The sequence below is a fragment of the Salmo salar genome, chromosome 10 (assembly GCF_965601325.2).
Source record: "Salmo salar chromosome 10, fSalSal1, whole genome shotgun sequence".
In the NCBI taxonomy this organism is placed as follows: Eukaryota; Metazoa; Chordata; class Actinopteri; order Salmoniformes; family Salmonidae; genus Salmo; species Salmo salar.
Window position 1 is genome coordinate 10,616,938 of NC_138300.1, and position 15,211 is coordinate 10,632,148.

The window sequence follows — 15,211 nt, forward strand, 5'->3', positions numbered from 1 at the left end:
GAAGCACGGGAGTGGCAGCAGCATGTTGTGGGGGTGCTTTGCTGCAGGAGGGACTGGTGCACTTCACAAAATAGATGGCATCATGATGGAGGAAAATTATGTTGATATATTGAAGCAACATCTCAAGACATCAGTCAGGAAGTTAAAGCTTGGTCGCAAATGGGTCTTCCAAATGGACAATGACCCCAAGCATATTTCCAAAGTTGTGGCAAAATGGCTTAAGGACAGCAAAGTCAAGGTATTGGAGTGGCCATCACAAGGCCCTGACCTCAATCATATAGAACATTTGTAGGCAGAACTGAAAAAGCGTGTGCACGCAAGGAGGCCTACAAACCTGACTCAGTTACACCAGCTCTGTCAGGAGGAATGGGCCAAAATTCACCCAACTTATTGTGGGAAGCTGGCTACCCGAAACGTTTGACCTAAGTTAAACAATTTAAAGGCAATGCTACCAAATGCTAATTGAGTGTATGTAAACTTCTGACCCACTGGGAATGTGATGAAAGAAATAAAAGCTGAAATAAATCATTCTCTCTACTATTATTCTGACATTTCACATTCTTAAAATGAAGTGGTGATCCTAACTGACCTAAGACAGGGACTTTTTACTAGGATTAAATGTCAGGAATTGTGCAAAACTGAGTTTAAATGTGTTTGGCTAAGGTGTATGTAAACCTCCGACCTCAACTGTATTACGCTAGTATGGGTTTTTGGACCCAGCCACTGAGTAGTAATAGTTAGAACTATTATTGCCTTGATGTGTCACTGAATTCCTGGTCTAAAGTGATGCCTTTGTGTCTCTGTGAACTTCCCTCATTAGTGTGACTCTCGCTCTCTGCTCATTATACAGATATACACTGGGCATTCTCCAAGGCTGTGAAGCAACGTCCTAGATTTCGTTAGCCAGAATCCCTCCTATTTTATCATCCGTAAGCACTTTCACAAGTTCTCCCTTCCAGGCCAGAGTTTCATATTAAAAGAGAACTTTCACATTCTCGTGGCTAGACAGAGCATGAAAGTGGACCAATTCATTTCCATTTGGGTTAGATGGCAGCTATTGGGATTTTTTTTAAGGAATTGACTAGAACAGATCACCAATGACTACTTACAAATTAGAAATGATCTTTTTACAGTCTTTGGCCTTAAGCCTAAATTTATCAGGCCTAAATATTGTTAGTTGAGTCCAAGTGGCCAAGCGTAGGCTACTTTGCTTGTTGTCATCGCATTGTTAAGTTTTTGTAATTTAGGCCTATGCCCATGTCATCTGTCTCCCATTGATATTTTCCAGGAGGCATAGCCATTCAACTTATCATTTATAATAAAAATAAAAAAGGTTAAGTCAATGAAATGGCATTTGTCTGTGGCTGCCTAGACAGTAATTTTGATTTAGTTACCCTTTTAATGCAAGTGTGCACCAACAAGAAACCGTTGTTTTGGTTAGCAATGTTTCTGTAGTGCTCTTGTGATTGCAGAGTTTGTAAAACAAATGGCCACTGGATTGATGCAGATAATCATGATATCATTCTTCCAGGTAGGCATAGGCTACTTCGTAGTTTACATTTACACGAAACAAAAATATAAATGCAACATGCAACAATTGTAAAGATTTTACTGACTAACAGTTTAATTGAGGGAATCAGTGAATTGAAATAAATTCATTAGGCCCTAATCTATGGCTTGCCATATGACTGGGAATACAGATACGCATCTGTTTGTCACAGATACAGTACCTTAAAAAAAGGTAGGGGCGTGGATCAGAAAACCAGTCAGTATCAAGTGTGATCACCATTTGCTTCATGCAGCGTGACATACTGTGCCTTCGGAAAGTATTCAGACCCCTTGACTTTTTCCACATTTGTTACATTTAGTCTTTCTAAAATGTATTTAAAAAAAATAAAACTAAACAATCTACAGTCGTGGCCAAAGGTTTTGAGACGGACACATATTAATTTCCACAAAGTTTGCTGCTTCAGTGTCTTTAGATATTTTTGTCAGATGTTACTATGAAATACTGAAGTATAATTACAAGCATTTCAGAAGTGTCCAAGGATTTTATTGACAATTACATAAAGTTGATGCAAAGAGTCAATATTTGCAGTGTTGACCCTTCTTTTTCAAGACCTCTGCAATCCACCCTGGCATGCTGTCAATTAACTTCTGGGCCACATCCTGACTGATGGCAACCCATTTTTGCATAATCAATGCTTGGAGTTTGTCAGAATTTGTGGGTTTTTGTTTGTCCACCCGCCTCTTGAGGATTGGCCACAAGTTCTCATTGCGATTAAGATCTGGGGAGTTTCCTGGCCATGGACCCAAAATATCGATGTTTTGTTCCCCAAGCCACTTAGTTATCACTTTTTCCTTAAGGCAAGGTGCTCCATCATGCTGGAAAATGCATTGTTCATCACCAAACTGTTCCTGGATGGTTGGGAGAAGTTGCTCTCGGAGGTTGTGTAGGTACCATTCTTTATTCATGGCTGTGTTCTTAGGTAAAATTGTGAGCCCACTCTGTTGGCTGAGAAGCAACCCCACACATGAATGGTCTCAGGATGCTTTATTGTTGGCATGACACAGGACTGATGGTAGCGCTCACCTTGTCTTCTCCGGACAAGCTTTTTTCCGGATGCCCCAAACAATCGGAAAGGGGATTCATCAGAGAAAATTACTTTACCCCAGTCCTCAGCAGTCTAATCCCTGTACCTTTTGCAGAATATCAGTCTGTCCCTGATGTTTTTCCTGGACAGAAGTGGCTTCTTTGCTGCCCTTCTTGACACCAGGCCATCCTCCAAAAGTCTTCGCCTCACTGTGCGTGCAAGCTCTGTACTGGTGGTGCCCCGATCCCGCAGCTGAATCAACTTTAGGAGACGGTCCTGGCGCTTGCTGGACTTTCTTGGGCGCCCTGAAGCCTTCTTCACAACAATTGAACCGCTCTCCTTGAAGTTCTTGATGATCTGATAAATGGTTGATTTAGGTGCAATCTTACTGGCAGCAATATCCTTGCCTGTGAAGCCCTTTTTGTACAAAGCAATGATGACGGCACGTGTTTCCTTGCAGTTAACCATGTTTGACAGAGGAAGAACAATGATTCCAAGCACCACCCTCCTTTTGAAGCTTCCAGTCTGTTATTCGAACTCAATCAGCATGACAGAGGGATCTCCAGCCTTGTCCTCGTCAACACTCACACCTGTGTTAACGAGGGAATCACTGACATGTCAGATGGTCCTTTTGTGGCAGGGTTGAAATGCAGTGGAAATGTTTTTTGGGGATTCAGTTCATTTGCATGGCAAAGAGGGACTTTGCAATTAATTGCAATTCATCTGATCACTCTTCAAAACATTCTGGAGTATATGCAAATTGCCATCATCCAAACTGAGGCAGCAGACTTTGTGAAAATTAATATTTGTGTCATTCTCAAAGCTTTTGGCCACAACTGTACACACTACCCCATAATGACAAAGCAAAAACTAGTTTTAGAAATGTTTGTAAATTTATAATAAAAAACAAAAATACCTTATTTACATAAGTATTCAGACCTTTTGCTATGAGACTCGAAATTAAGCTCAGGTGCATCCTGTTTCCATTAATCATTCTTGAGATGTTTCTACAACTTGATTAGAGTCCACCTGTGGTAAATTAAATTGATTGGACGTGATTTGGAAAAGCACACACCCGTCTATATAAGGTCCCACAGTTGACAGTGCATGTCAGAGCAAAAACCAAGCCATGAGATCGAAGGACTTGTCCGTAGAGCTCCGAGACAGGATTGTGTCGAGGCACAGATCTGGGGAAGGGTACCAAAAATTCTGCAGCATTAAAGCTCCCCAAGAACACAGTGGCCTCCATTCTTAAATGGAAGAAGTTTGGAACCACCAAGACTGTGGCCCGTCCGGCCAAACTGAGCAATTGGGGAGAAGGGCCTTGGTCAGGGAGGTGACCAAGAACCCGATGGTCACTCTGACAGAGCTCCAGAGTTCCTCTGTGGAGATGGGAGAACCTTCCAGAAGGACAACCATCTCTGCAGCACTCCACCAATCAGGCCTTTTATGGTAGCGTGGCCAGACGAAAGCCACTCCGGAGTAAAAGGCACATGACAGCCCACTTGGAGTTTGCCAAAAGGCACCTAAAGACTCTGACCACGAGGAACAAGATTCTCTGGTCTGATGAAACCGTTGCATTCTTTGGCCTGAGTGCCAAGCGTTACGTCTGGAGGAAACCAGGCACCATCCCTACGGTGAAGCATGGTGGTGGCAGCATCATGCTGTGGGGATGTTTGTCAGTGGCAGGGACTGGGAGACTAGTCAGGATCGAGGCAAGGATAAACGGAGCAAAGTACAGAGATCTTTGATGAAAACCTGCACCTGAGCGTTCAGGACCTCAGACTGGGGTGAAGGTTCACCTTCCAACAGGACAATGACCCTATTCACTCATCCAAGACAACACAGGAGTGGCTTCAGGACAAGTCTCTGAATGTCCTTGAGTGGCCCAGCCAGAGCCCGGACTTGAACCCGATCGAACATCTCTGGAGAGACCTGAAAATAGCTGTGCAGCAACGCTCCCCATCCAACCTCACTGAGCTTGAGAGGATCTGCAGAAAAGAATGGAAGAAACTCCCCAAATACAGGTGTGCCAAGCTTGTAGCGTCATACCCAAGAAAACTTGAGGCTGTAATCGCTGTGTCATTATGGGGTATTGTGTGTAGATTGATGAGGAAAAAAACCTTCAGGCTGTAAACTAACAAAATGTGGAAAAAGTCAAGGGGTCTGAATACTTTCCGAAAGCACAGTATCTTATTCGCATAGAGTTGATCAGGCTGTTGATTGTAACCTGTGGAATGTTGTCCCACTCTTCTTCAATGGCTGTGCGATGTTTCTGGATATTGGTGGGAACTGGAACACGCTGTCGCACACGTTGATCCAGAGCATCCCAAACCTGCTCAATGGGTGACATGTCTAGTGAGTATGCAGGCCATGGAAGAACTGGAACATTTTCAGCTTCCAGGAATTGTGTACAGAGCCTTGCGACATGGGGCCGTGCTTTATCATGCTGAAACATGAGGTGATGGCGTGGATGAATGGCACGACAATGGGTCTGAGGATCTCGTCACGATATATCTGTGCATTCAAATTGCAATCAATAAAATGCAATTGTGTTCATTGTCTGTAGCTTATACCGCCCCATACCATAACCACACAGCCAACATGGGGCACTCGGTTCACAACATTGACATCTGCAAACCTCTCGCCAACACTACGCTCTGCCATCTGCCCAGTAGAGTTGAAATTGGGATTCATCCGTGATGAGCACACTTCCCCAGCGTACCAGTGGATGAGCTTCCCTGCGATGGTTTCTGACAGTTTGTGCAGAAATTCTTCAGTTGTGCATGCATACCCACAGTTTCATCAGCTGTCCGGGTGGCTGGTCTCGGATGATCCTGCAGGTGAAGAAGCTGGATGTGGAGGTCCTGGGCTGGCATGGTTACATGTGGTCTGTGGTCGTGAGGCCAGTTGGATGTCCTTAAAAAGGATACATAAATGAACTTTGAATTCTCTGGCAACATCTCTGGTGGACATTCCTGCAGTCAGCATGCCAATTGCACTCTCGCTCAAAACTTGAGACATCTGTTGCGTTGTGTTGTGTGACAAAACTGCACATTTTAGAGGGGCCTTTTATTGTTCCCGGCACAAGGTGCACCTGTGTAATGATCATGCTGTTTAATCAGATTCTTTATGTCACACCTGTCAGGTATATGGATTACCTTGGTAAAGGAGAAAGGCTCACTAATAGGGATGTACATACTTCTTTTTTTAAATAAGCTTTTTTGTGCATTTCTGGGATCATTTTTTTTCAGCTCTTGAACGATGTTGCGTTTTAGATTTTTGTTCAGCATAAATTAAAGGTTTTTGGGAAAGCCTTTCCATCTACCAGAAGATGGTTGTCAATGCATTATCAATATCGCTAACGGCTACATAAAGTGGTAGAGAAACGTGTGCGCACACAGATGCACAGACATTTCAGTGCCATTAGCTCTTCAGAAGTTTAAGGAAAATGCGTATCACTGATCTGTTTTCTTATGATCATCTTGGGAAAAATAATGAATGTTCTTATAAGTTCAGTACATTTGGTTGATTTCCAACTAAGTTCAATACATTTTGAAATATTGTTGAATCTGTTTTAATGTCTGGATTCTCTGCAGCACAGATTTTATAGGGCCCTGGGGATTGTCAAATTTAAAATAGGCCACCACTCCCTCTCCTCCTACGGGCACCATATTCCTTATTTAATGCACTACTTTTGACCAGGGCCCTAATTAGTATTTTCGGTAGGTGGGGTAGAATCTATGGCTTCAGCTGGAATGTGCAGTCTACCATCATATTTGATATCGGTCTATAATACATTTTGGAAGTATTCACCAGTGGCAGCCCATGTCAAGCTATAACTGCCCAGCAGAATTATTGTAAAGCAAACAACAAAGGAATGGAGTCTTAAGTATACAGGGTGGGTGAAGTGACAACTAAATCATAGCTCCTTATGAGAGAAACTCATTTCGAAAGCTCTGACTGTGAGGATGCATGGATCTGTAAAGAGTCTTGTACAACTCTCGACTGTTTGTGTTATATTTAGAGTTCGGTGTAGACGCATAAAATAGTTGTTTGGCTCCATTTTTTGGGGGGCTGGTAGCCAGAAAATATTTTTTAACTTAATTCCATTCTAGGACTATTTAGTGTCATTGCTGTCTATCTGTGCATGTCTTTCACAAACACACAGCCAGAGAGGCACACGCACAATCTCAGTGAGATGGAAAAAATTCCCTAAAATATTCAAGGGGAGCAGGGGCTCCTCTTCAAAGCATCCTCTCACTTTGACAGAAACATGCTTGCATCTCGTTATTCTCACTCCGTGGCCAGATGTTGTGGCATAGCGGTGCTGTGCAGGACATGACAGCCATAGAAACAGCTAGAGGGTGTTTGGATGGACCCTCCCGCCTGGTCCACCCTGGGTGTCACTGTAATCCCACCCCCGCACCACTATCTTCATTTGATTATGCTGGGTGCACCATACAATCCCAATGGCAGCACATCGAACTAAAATGACCCCGGGGGAATAAGCCCGTATTCCCCAATCGCTTATTCAGACTGTCACTGATTCCTATCGGTGCCTCATTGTCCCGATGAGGAACCATAGCCAGGATGTGTGGAGAGAACAAGATAAGCTTTCACTGCAGTATGTGTTCGCAGTACTGTGGAAAAACCCAGGCCGGGACTGAAATTCTACCCTCAGTAACCCATGTTCTTTTCACTCTATTTTCATGCCATAGGCTTTGTGCCTAATTACATCAATAGTTTAGGCCTTAACGATTCTGATACTAGGCTGCATTGCAGAATGTCTATGTTCTGCCACCTTTTTATCCCCACCTTGTTATCTCAGGACTCAGTATGCCATCTGGGATAATACCTTGACCAGACATGCGGCCAGGTTTGTCTGGCCAGCAGCAGCCAAGAAGGGGGAGGGTCTGAACTCAAGGTTGCATGAGCATACAGTCAGCACTTTAGCTGTGCTGCAGCCTGCATAACGGCCGGAGATCATACTGACTCAAATCTCTAGCCACTTAATAATAGAAAATTGGATGTAATAAGTGTATCACTAGTCACTTTAAACAATGCCACTTTATATAATGTTTACATACATATGAGATGAGTAATGTAGGGTATGTACTGTACTCTATACCATCTACTGCATCTTGCCTATGCCGTTCGGCCAATGGTCATCCATATATTTTTATGTACATATTCTTATTTATTCCTTTACACTTGTGTGTATAAGGTAGTTGTTGTGAAATTGTTATATTGTTTGCTAGATATTACTGCATGGTCGGAACTAGAAGCATTTCGCTACACTCACATTAACATCTGCTAACCATGTGTATGTGACCAATAAAATTGGATTAGTTTGATTTTGAGATCATTCCCTTGATATTAAGGAGAGGCTTGCTGGGTACCATAGTCTAATATGGAACTCCAGAATAGAGTGAAAGTGATTCCTCAAATGAGTCCTATGCTTGGTCCTCTTTATGTTGTGATCTTTATATCAGGGTTTTCAACTCCTACTCTACGAGGTCTGGAGCCTGCTGGTTTTCTCTTCTACCTGATAATTAATTGCTCCCACCTTGTGTCCCTGGGGGGGGGGGATCTTCTTTTACTGGGGTGTGTCATAAGGATAAGGAGAGATCACCTTCACCAGACAAGATCTGCTTTTATTCTCTTGCAAATAGATTGGTAACACACTGCAACGAGCTAAGCTTGTGCTGTGTCCATCTTCCATTCTACTATCTGTTAAAATGTAGATATGGTGAGGCCAAAGTGCTAACATCACAAGCAAGTGCATTTCTGAGGGATTTATCAGTGTTCTGTCGCAATGGTTCGCCACCAGGGCCTATTTATTGCCTTAACTTACCTCATTTGCACTCACTGTATATAGACTTTTTGTTTTCTTTTGTTCTACTGTATTATTGACTGTATGTTTTGTTTATTCCATGTGTAACTCTGTGTTGTTGTATGTGTCGAATTGCTATGCTTTATCTTGGCCAGGTCGCAGTTGCAAATGAGAACTTGTTCTCAACTAGCCTACCTGGTTAAATAAAGGTGAAATAAATAAATAAAATAAAATGGTCTCCAATTTTTTTCAAGATCATGTCCCCAATATGCAACAAAGACTGCTGGACAGCATTGTGCATAATTCTGACCTATTGCTCTGCTGTTCTGAGCTACTGCTATTCCCATAGGGGCTCAAGTTTGTCCGTCAAATGGAGATTCTCAAGCGACGGCACTGTTCTTTAATAGAACCGTGAGATGCTGTCATTCCAGTTTCCATTTCCTCTCCTGTGGCATTCTGCTGCTGCTGCTGCTCCAAGTATATTGTTCCCAGGAAGGCCAAGCTGTGTCATGTTTATTCTAGAAAAATGCCAGATATAGGCCCGTGGCGTTGTGGCATCTCTTAATCTGGCCGTGTGTGTGTGTGTGTGTGTGTGTGTAGGGTTTTTTTCTGAATCAAAAAGGGGCTTAGGTAGTATGGGTGTGGTCAGCCCAGCTGAATTTTAGACAACGTTTTAGATAACCCCATCTTGGAGGTGTAGCAAAATCTGTGAATTTAAGGCAATTTCCTGCAACTTTACAAATTTCTCCATTGAGCTGAGAGACATTTTTGCAGTTTAAAAACTAGTTTCCTGCAATTCGATGCATTTTGCCATGTCTAATGTTGTGTTGTTTTGCTCAATCAAAATAACAAAATCAATAATGCTAAATTCATTGTTTTGGGAGTTTTCAATTCTTCCTGACTGTCTAGCTTTTATTTTGGTGATTGATAGTTCGCAAAGATAATATTATGAAAACAGTATACAGGCCCATTTATCTTTTCTACATACTGGTTTTAGACATTTAAGTTTACACAGAAAGTGTTTTTCCATCCTGGAAATTTCAAAAGTTTGGATACACCTACTCATTCAAGGATTTTTCTTTATTTTTACTGTTTTCTACATTGTAGAATAATAGTGAAGACATCAGCTATGAAATAAAAAACATATGCAATCATGTAGCAACCAAAAAAGTGTTAAACAAGATTCTTCAAAGTAGCCACCTAGTGCGTTGATGACAGCTTTGCACAATTTTAGCATTCTCTCAACCAGCTTCACCTGGAATGCTTTCCAAACAGTCTTGAAGGAGTTCCCTCCTATGTTGTCTGTTTTTTCCTTCACTCTGCGGTCCAACTCATCCCAAACCATCTCAGTTGGGTTGAGGTCGGGTGATTGTGGAGGCCAGGTCATCTGATGCAGCACTCCATCTCTCTCCTTGGTCAAATAGCCCTTACACAGCCTGGGAGTGTGTTGGGTCATTGTACTGTTGAAAAACCAATGATAGTCTCACTAAGCGCAAACCTGATGGGATGGCGTATCGCTGCAGAATGCTGTGGTAGCCATGCTGGTTAAGTGTGCCTTGAATTCTAAATAAATCACAGACAGTGTCACCAGCAAAGCACCATCACACCTCCTCCATGCTTCAGGTTGGGAACCACACATGCAGAGATCATCTGTTCACCTACTAAGACATGGCGGTTAGAACCAAAAATCTCAAATTTGGACTCATCAGACCAAAGGGCAGATTTCCACTGATCTAATGACCATTGCTCGTGTTTCTTGGCCCAAGCAAGTCTCTTCTTATTATTGGTGTCCTTTAGTAGTGGTTTCTTTGCAGCAATTTGACAATAAAGGCCTGATTCACGCAGTCTCCTCTGAACAGTTGATGTTGAGATGTGTCTGTTACTTGAACTCTGTGAAGCATTTATTTGGGCTGCAATTTGAGGCTTGTAACTCAAATGAACTTATCCTCTGCAGCAGAGGTACAGTTTAAGTAGGGAAGTTTACATACACTTAGGTTGGAGTCATTAAAACTCGTTTTTTAACCACTCCACAAACTTCTTGTTAACAAACTATAGTTTTGGCAAGTCGGTTAGGACATCTACTCTGTCATTGACACAAGTAATTTTTCCAACAATTGTTTACAGACATATTATTTCACTTATAATTCACTGTATCACAATTCCAGTGGCTCATAAGTTTACATACACTGAGTTGACTGTGCCTATGAACAGCTTGGAAAATTCCCGAAAATTATGTCATAGCTTTAGAAGCTTCTGATAGGCTAATTTACATTATTTGAGTCAATTGGAGGTGTACCTGTGTATGTATTTTAAGGCCTACCTTCCAACTCAGTGCCTCTTTGCCTGACATCATAGGGAAAATCTAAAGAAATCAGCCAAGGCCTCAGAAATGTTTTTGTAGACCTCCAAGTCTGGTTCATCCTTGGGAGCAATTTCCAAACGCCTGAAGGTACCACGTTCATCTGTACAAACAATGGTACGCAAGTATAAACACCATGGGACCACGCAACCATCATACCACACAGGAAGGAGACGCGTTCTTTCTCCTAGAGATGAATGTACTTTGGTGCGAAAAGTGCAAATCAATCCGAGAACAACAGCAAAGGACCTTGTGAAGATGATGGAGGATAACAGGTACAACAGTATCTATATCCACAGTAAAATGAGTCCTATATCGACATAACCTGAAAGGCCGCTCCGCAAGGAAGAAGACAGTGCTCCAAAACCGTCAAATGAAAAAATAGAACTGTTCGGCCATGATGACCATAGTTATGTTTGGAGGAAAAAGGGGACGCTTGCAAGCCGAAGAACACCATCCAAACCGTGAATCACAGGTTGGGAGCATCGTGTTGTGGGGGTGCTGCAGGAGGGACTGGTGCACTTCACAAAATAGATGGCATCATGAGGGAGGAAAACTATGTGGATATATTGAAGCAACATCTCAAGACATCAGTCAGGAAGTTAAAGCTTGGTCACAAATGGGTCTTCCAAATGGATACTTCCAAAAGCATACTTCCAACGTTGTGGCAAAATGGCTTAAGGACAACAAAGTCAAGGTATTGGAGTGGCCATCACAAAGCCCTGACCTCAATCCTATAGACAATTTGTGGGTGGAACTGAAAAAGCGTGTGCGAGCAAGGAGGCCTACAAACCTGACTCAGTTACACAAGCTCTGTCATGAGGAATGGGCCAAAATTCACCCAACTTATTGTGGGAAGCTTGTGGAAGGCTACCCAACACGTTTGACACACGTTAAACAATTTAAAGGAAATGCTACCAAATACTAATTGAGTGTATGTAAACTGACCCACTGGGAATGTGAGGAAAGAAATAAAAGCTGAAATAAATCATTCTCTCTACTGTTATTCTGACTTTTCACATTCTTAAAATAAAGTGGTGATCCTAACTGACCTAAGACAGGGAATTTTTACTGGGATTAAATGTCAGGAATTGTGAAGAACTGAGTTTAAATGTATTTGTCTAAGGTGTATGCAAGCTTCCGACTTCAAGTGTATTTGTGTATATATATATACACACACACACACACACACACACACACACACACACACACACAGTGCATTCAGAAAGTTTTCAGACCAAATCCCTTTTTCCACATTTTATGTTACAGCCTTATTGTAAAATGGATCACATTAAAACAAAATCATCATCAGTCTACACACAATACCCCATAATGACAAAGTGAAAACAGGTTTTACATTTTTTTTGCAAATGGATTAAAAATAAAAAACATACCTTTTTTACATAAGTATTCAGACCCTTTGCTATGAGACTCGAAATTGAGCTCAGGTGCATCCTGTTTCCATTGATCATCCTTGAGATGTTTCTACAACTTAATTTGAGTCCACCTGTGGTAAATTCAATTGATTGGACGTGATTTGGAAAGGTACACACCTGTCTACATAAGGTCCCACAGTTGTCGGTGCATGTCAGAGCAAAAACCATGCTGTGAGGTCAAAGGAATTGTCCGTAGAGCTCTGAGACAGCATTGTGTCAAGGCACAGATCTCGGCAAGTGTACCAAAACATTTCTGCAGCATTGAAGGTCCCCATGAACACAGTGGCCTCCATCATTCTTAAATTGAAGAAGTTTGCAGCCACCAAGACTCTTCCTAGAGCTGGCCGCCCTGCCAAACTGAGCAATTGGGGGAGAAGGACCTTGGTCAGGGAGGTGACCAAGAACTCGATGGCCACTCTGACAGAGCTCTAGAGTTCCTCTGTGGAGATGGGAGAACATTCCAGAAGGACAACCATCTTTGCAGCACTCCACCAATCAGGCTTTTATGGAAGCCACTCCTCAGTAAAAGACACCTAAAGACTTTCAGACCATGAAAAACAGGATTCCCTGGTCTGATGAAACCAAGATTCAACTCCTTGGCCTGAATGTGAAGTGTCACATATGGAGGAAACCTGGCACCATCCTTACGGTGAAGCATGGTGGTGGCAGCATCATGCTGTGGAGATGTTTTTCAGCGGCAGGGACTGGGAGGCTAGTCAGGATCGAGGGAAAGCTCAACGGCGCAAAGTACAGGGAGATCCTTGATGAAAACCTGCTCAGAGCACTCAGGACCTCAGACTGGAATGAAGGTTAACCTACGAACAGGACAACGGCCTTAAGCACACAGCCAAGACAACACAGGAGTGGCTTCAGGTCAAGTCTCTGAATTTCCTTGAGTGGCCTAGCCAGAGCCCGGACTTGAACCCGATCTAACATAACTGGAGAGACCTGAAAATAGCTGTGCAGCAACGCTCCCCATTCAACCTGACAGAGCTTGAGAGGACCTACGGAAAAGAATTGGAGAAACTCCCCAAATACAGGTGGGCCAAGCTTGTGGCGTCATACCCAAGAAGTCTTGAGGCTGTAATCGTTGCCAAAGGTGCTTCAATAAAGTGCTTAGTAAAGGGTCTGAGTAGCTTTTGTATATGTTATATTTCCGTTTTTTTTCTCATAAATGTGCAAAGAATTCTAAAAAAGTTTTTTTCATTGTCGTTATGGAGTATTGTGTGTAGATTGAGGGGGAAAACCATATCAATTTTAGAATAAGGCTATAGGTTAACAAAATGTGGATAAAGTCAAGGGGTCTGAATACTTTCTGAATTCTCTTTCTTTCACTCTCTCACACACACACACACACACACACACACACACACACACACACACACACACACACACACACACACGTATGTATGTAATGTATGTTATGCATGTATGATACACACTGCCGTTCAAAAGTTTGGGCTCACTTAGAAATGTCCTTGTTTTCCATGAGAACATACATGAAATGAGTTGCAAAATGAATAGGAAATATAGTCAAGACGTTGACAAGGTTATAAATAATGATTTTTAATTGAAATAATAATTGTGTCCTTCAAACTTTGCTTTTGTCAAAGAATCCTCCATTTGCAGCAATTATGGCCTTGATGACCTTTTGGCATTCTAGTTGTCATTTTGTTGAGGTAATCTGAAGAGATTGCACCGCATGCTTCCTGATGCTCCTCCCACAAGTTGGATTGGCTTGATGGGCACATTTTACGAACCATACGGTCAAGCTGCTCCCACAACAGCTCAATAGGGTTGAGATCTGGTGGCTGTGCTGGCCACTCCATTATAGACAGAATACCAGCTGACAGCTTCTTCCCTTAATAATTCTTGCATAGTTTGGAGCTGTGCTTTGGGTCATTGTCCTGTTGTAGGAGGAAATTGGCTCCAATTAAGCGCCGTCCACAAGGTATGGCATGGCGTTGCAAAATGGAGTGATAGCCTTCCTTCTTCAAGATCCCTTTTACCCTGTACAAATCTCCCACTTTACCATCACCAAAGCACCCCCAGACCATCACATTGCCCCCACCATGCTTGACAGATGGTGTCAAGCACTCCTCCAGCATATTTTCATTATTTCTGTGTCTCACGAATGTTCTTCTTTGTGATCCGAACACCTCAAACTTAGATTCCCCTGTCCATAACACTTTTTCCAATCTTCCTCTGTCCAGTGTCTGTGTGTTGCCCACCTTAATCATTTATTTTTATTGGCCAGTCTGAGATATGGCTTTTAATTTGCAACTCTGCCTAGAAGGCCAGCATCCCCGAGTCGCCTCTTCACTGTTGACGTTGAGACTGGTGTTTTGCAGGTACTATTTAATGAAGCTGCCAGTTGAGGACTTGTGAGGCATCGGTTTCTCAAACTAGACACTAGTAATGTACTTGTCCTCTTGCTCAGTTGTGCACCGGGGCCTCCCACTCCTCTTTCTATTCTGGTTAGAGACAGTTTGCGCTGTTCTGTGAAGGGAGTAGTACACGGCGTTGTACGAGATCTTCAGTTTCTTGGCGTTGTACGAGATCTTCAATTTCTCGCATGGAATAGCCTTCATTTCTCAGAACAAGAATAGACTGACGAGTTTCAGAAGAAAGTTATTTGTTTTTGGCCATTTTTGAGCCTGTAATCGAACACACAAATGCTGATGCTCCAGATATTCAACTAGTCTAAGAAGAAGTTTTTTTGCTTCTTTAATCAGCACAACAGTTTTAAACTGTGCTAACATACTTGCAAAAGGTTTTCAAATGATCAATTAGCCTTTGAAAATGATAAACTTGGATTAGCTAACACAATGAGCCATTGGAACACAGGAGTGATGGTGGCTGATAATGGGCCTCTGTACGCCTATGTAGATATTCCATTTAAAAGAATCTGCCATTTCCAGCTACAATGGTCATTTACAACATTAACAATGTCTACACTGTATTTCTGATCAATTTGATGTTATTT

General features: G+C 42.4%; 1 protein-coding gene across 3 annotated transcripts in view; it reads left to right on the forward strand.

Annotated features, from left to right (window-relative positions):
• LOC106613490 (arf-GAP with coiled-coil, ANK repeat and PH domain-containing protein 2) overlaps window positions 1-15,211 on the forward strand; it is a 118,684-nt gene that overhangs the window by 25,584 nt on the left and 77,889 nt on the right. The window lies entirely within an intron of this gene.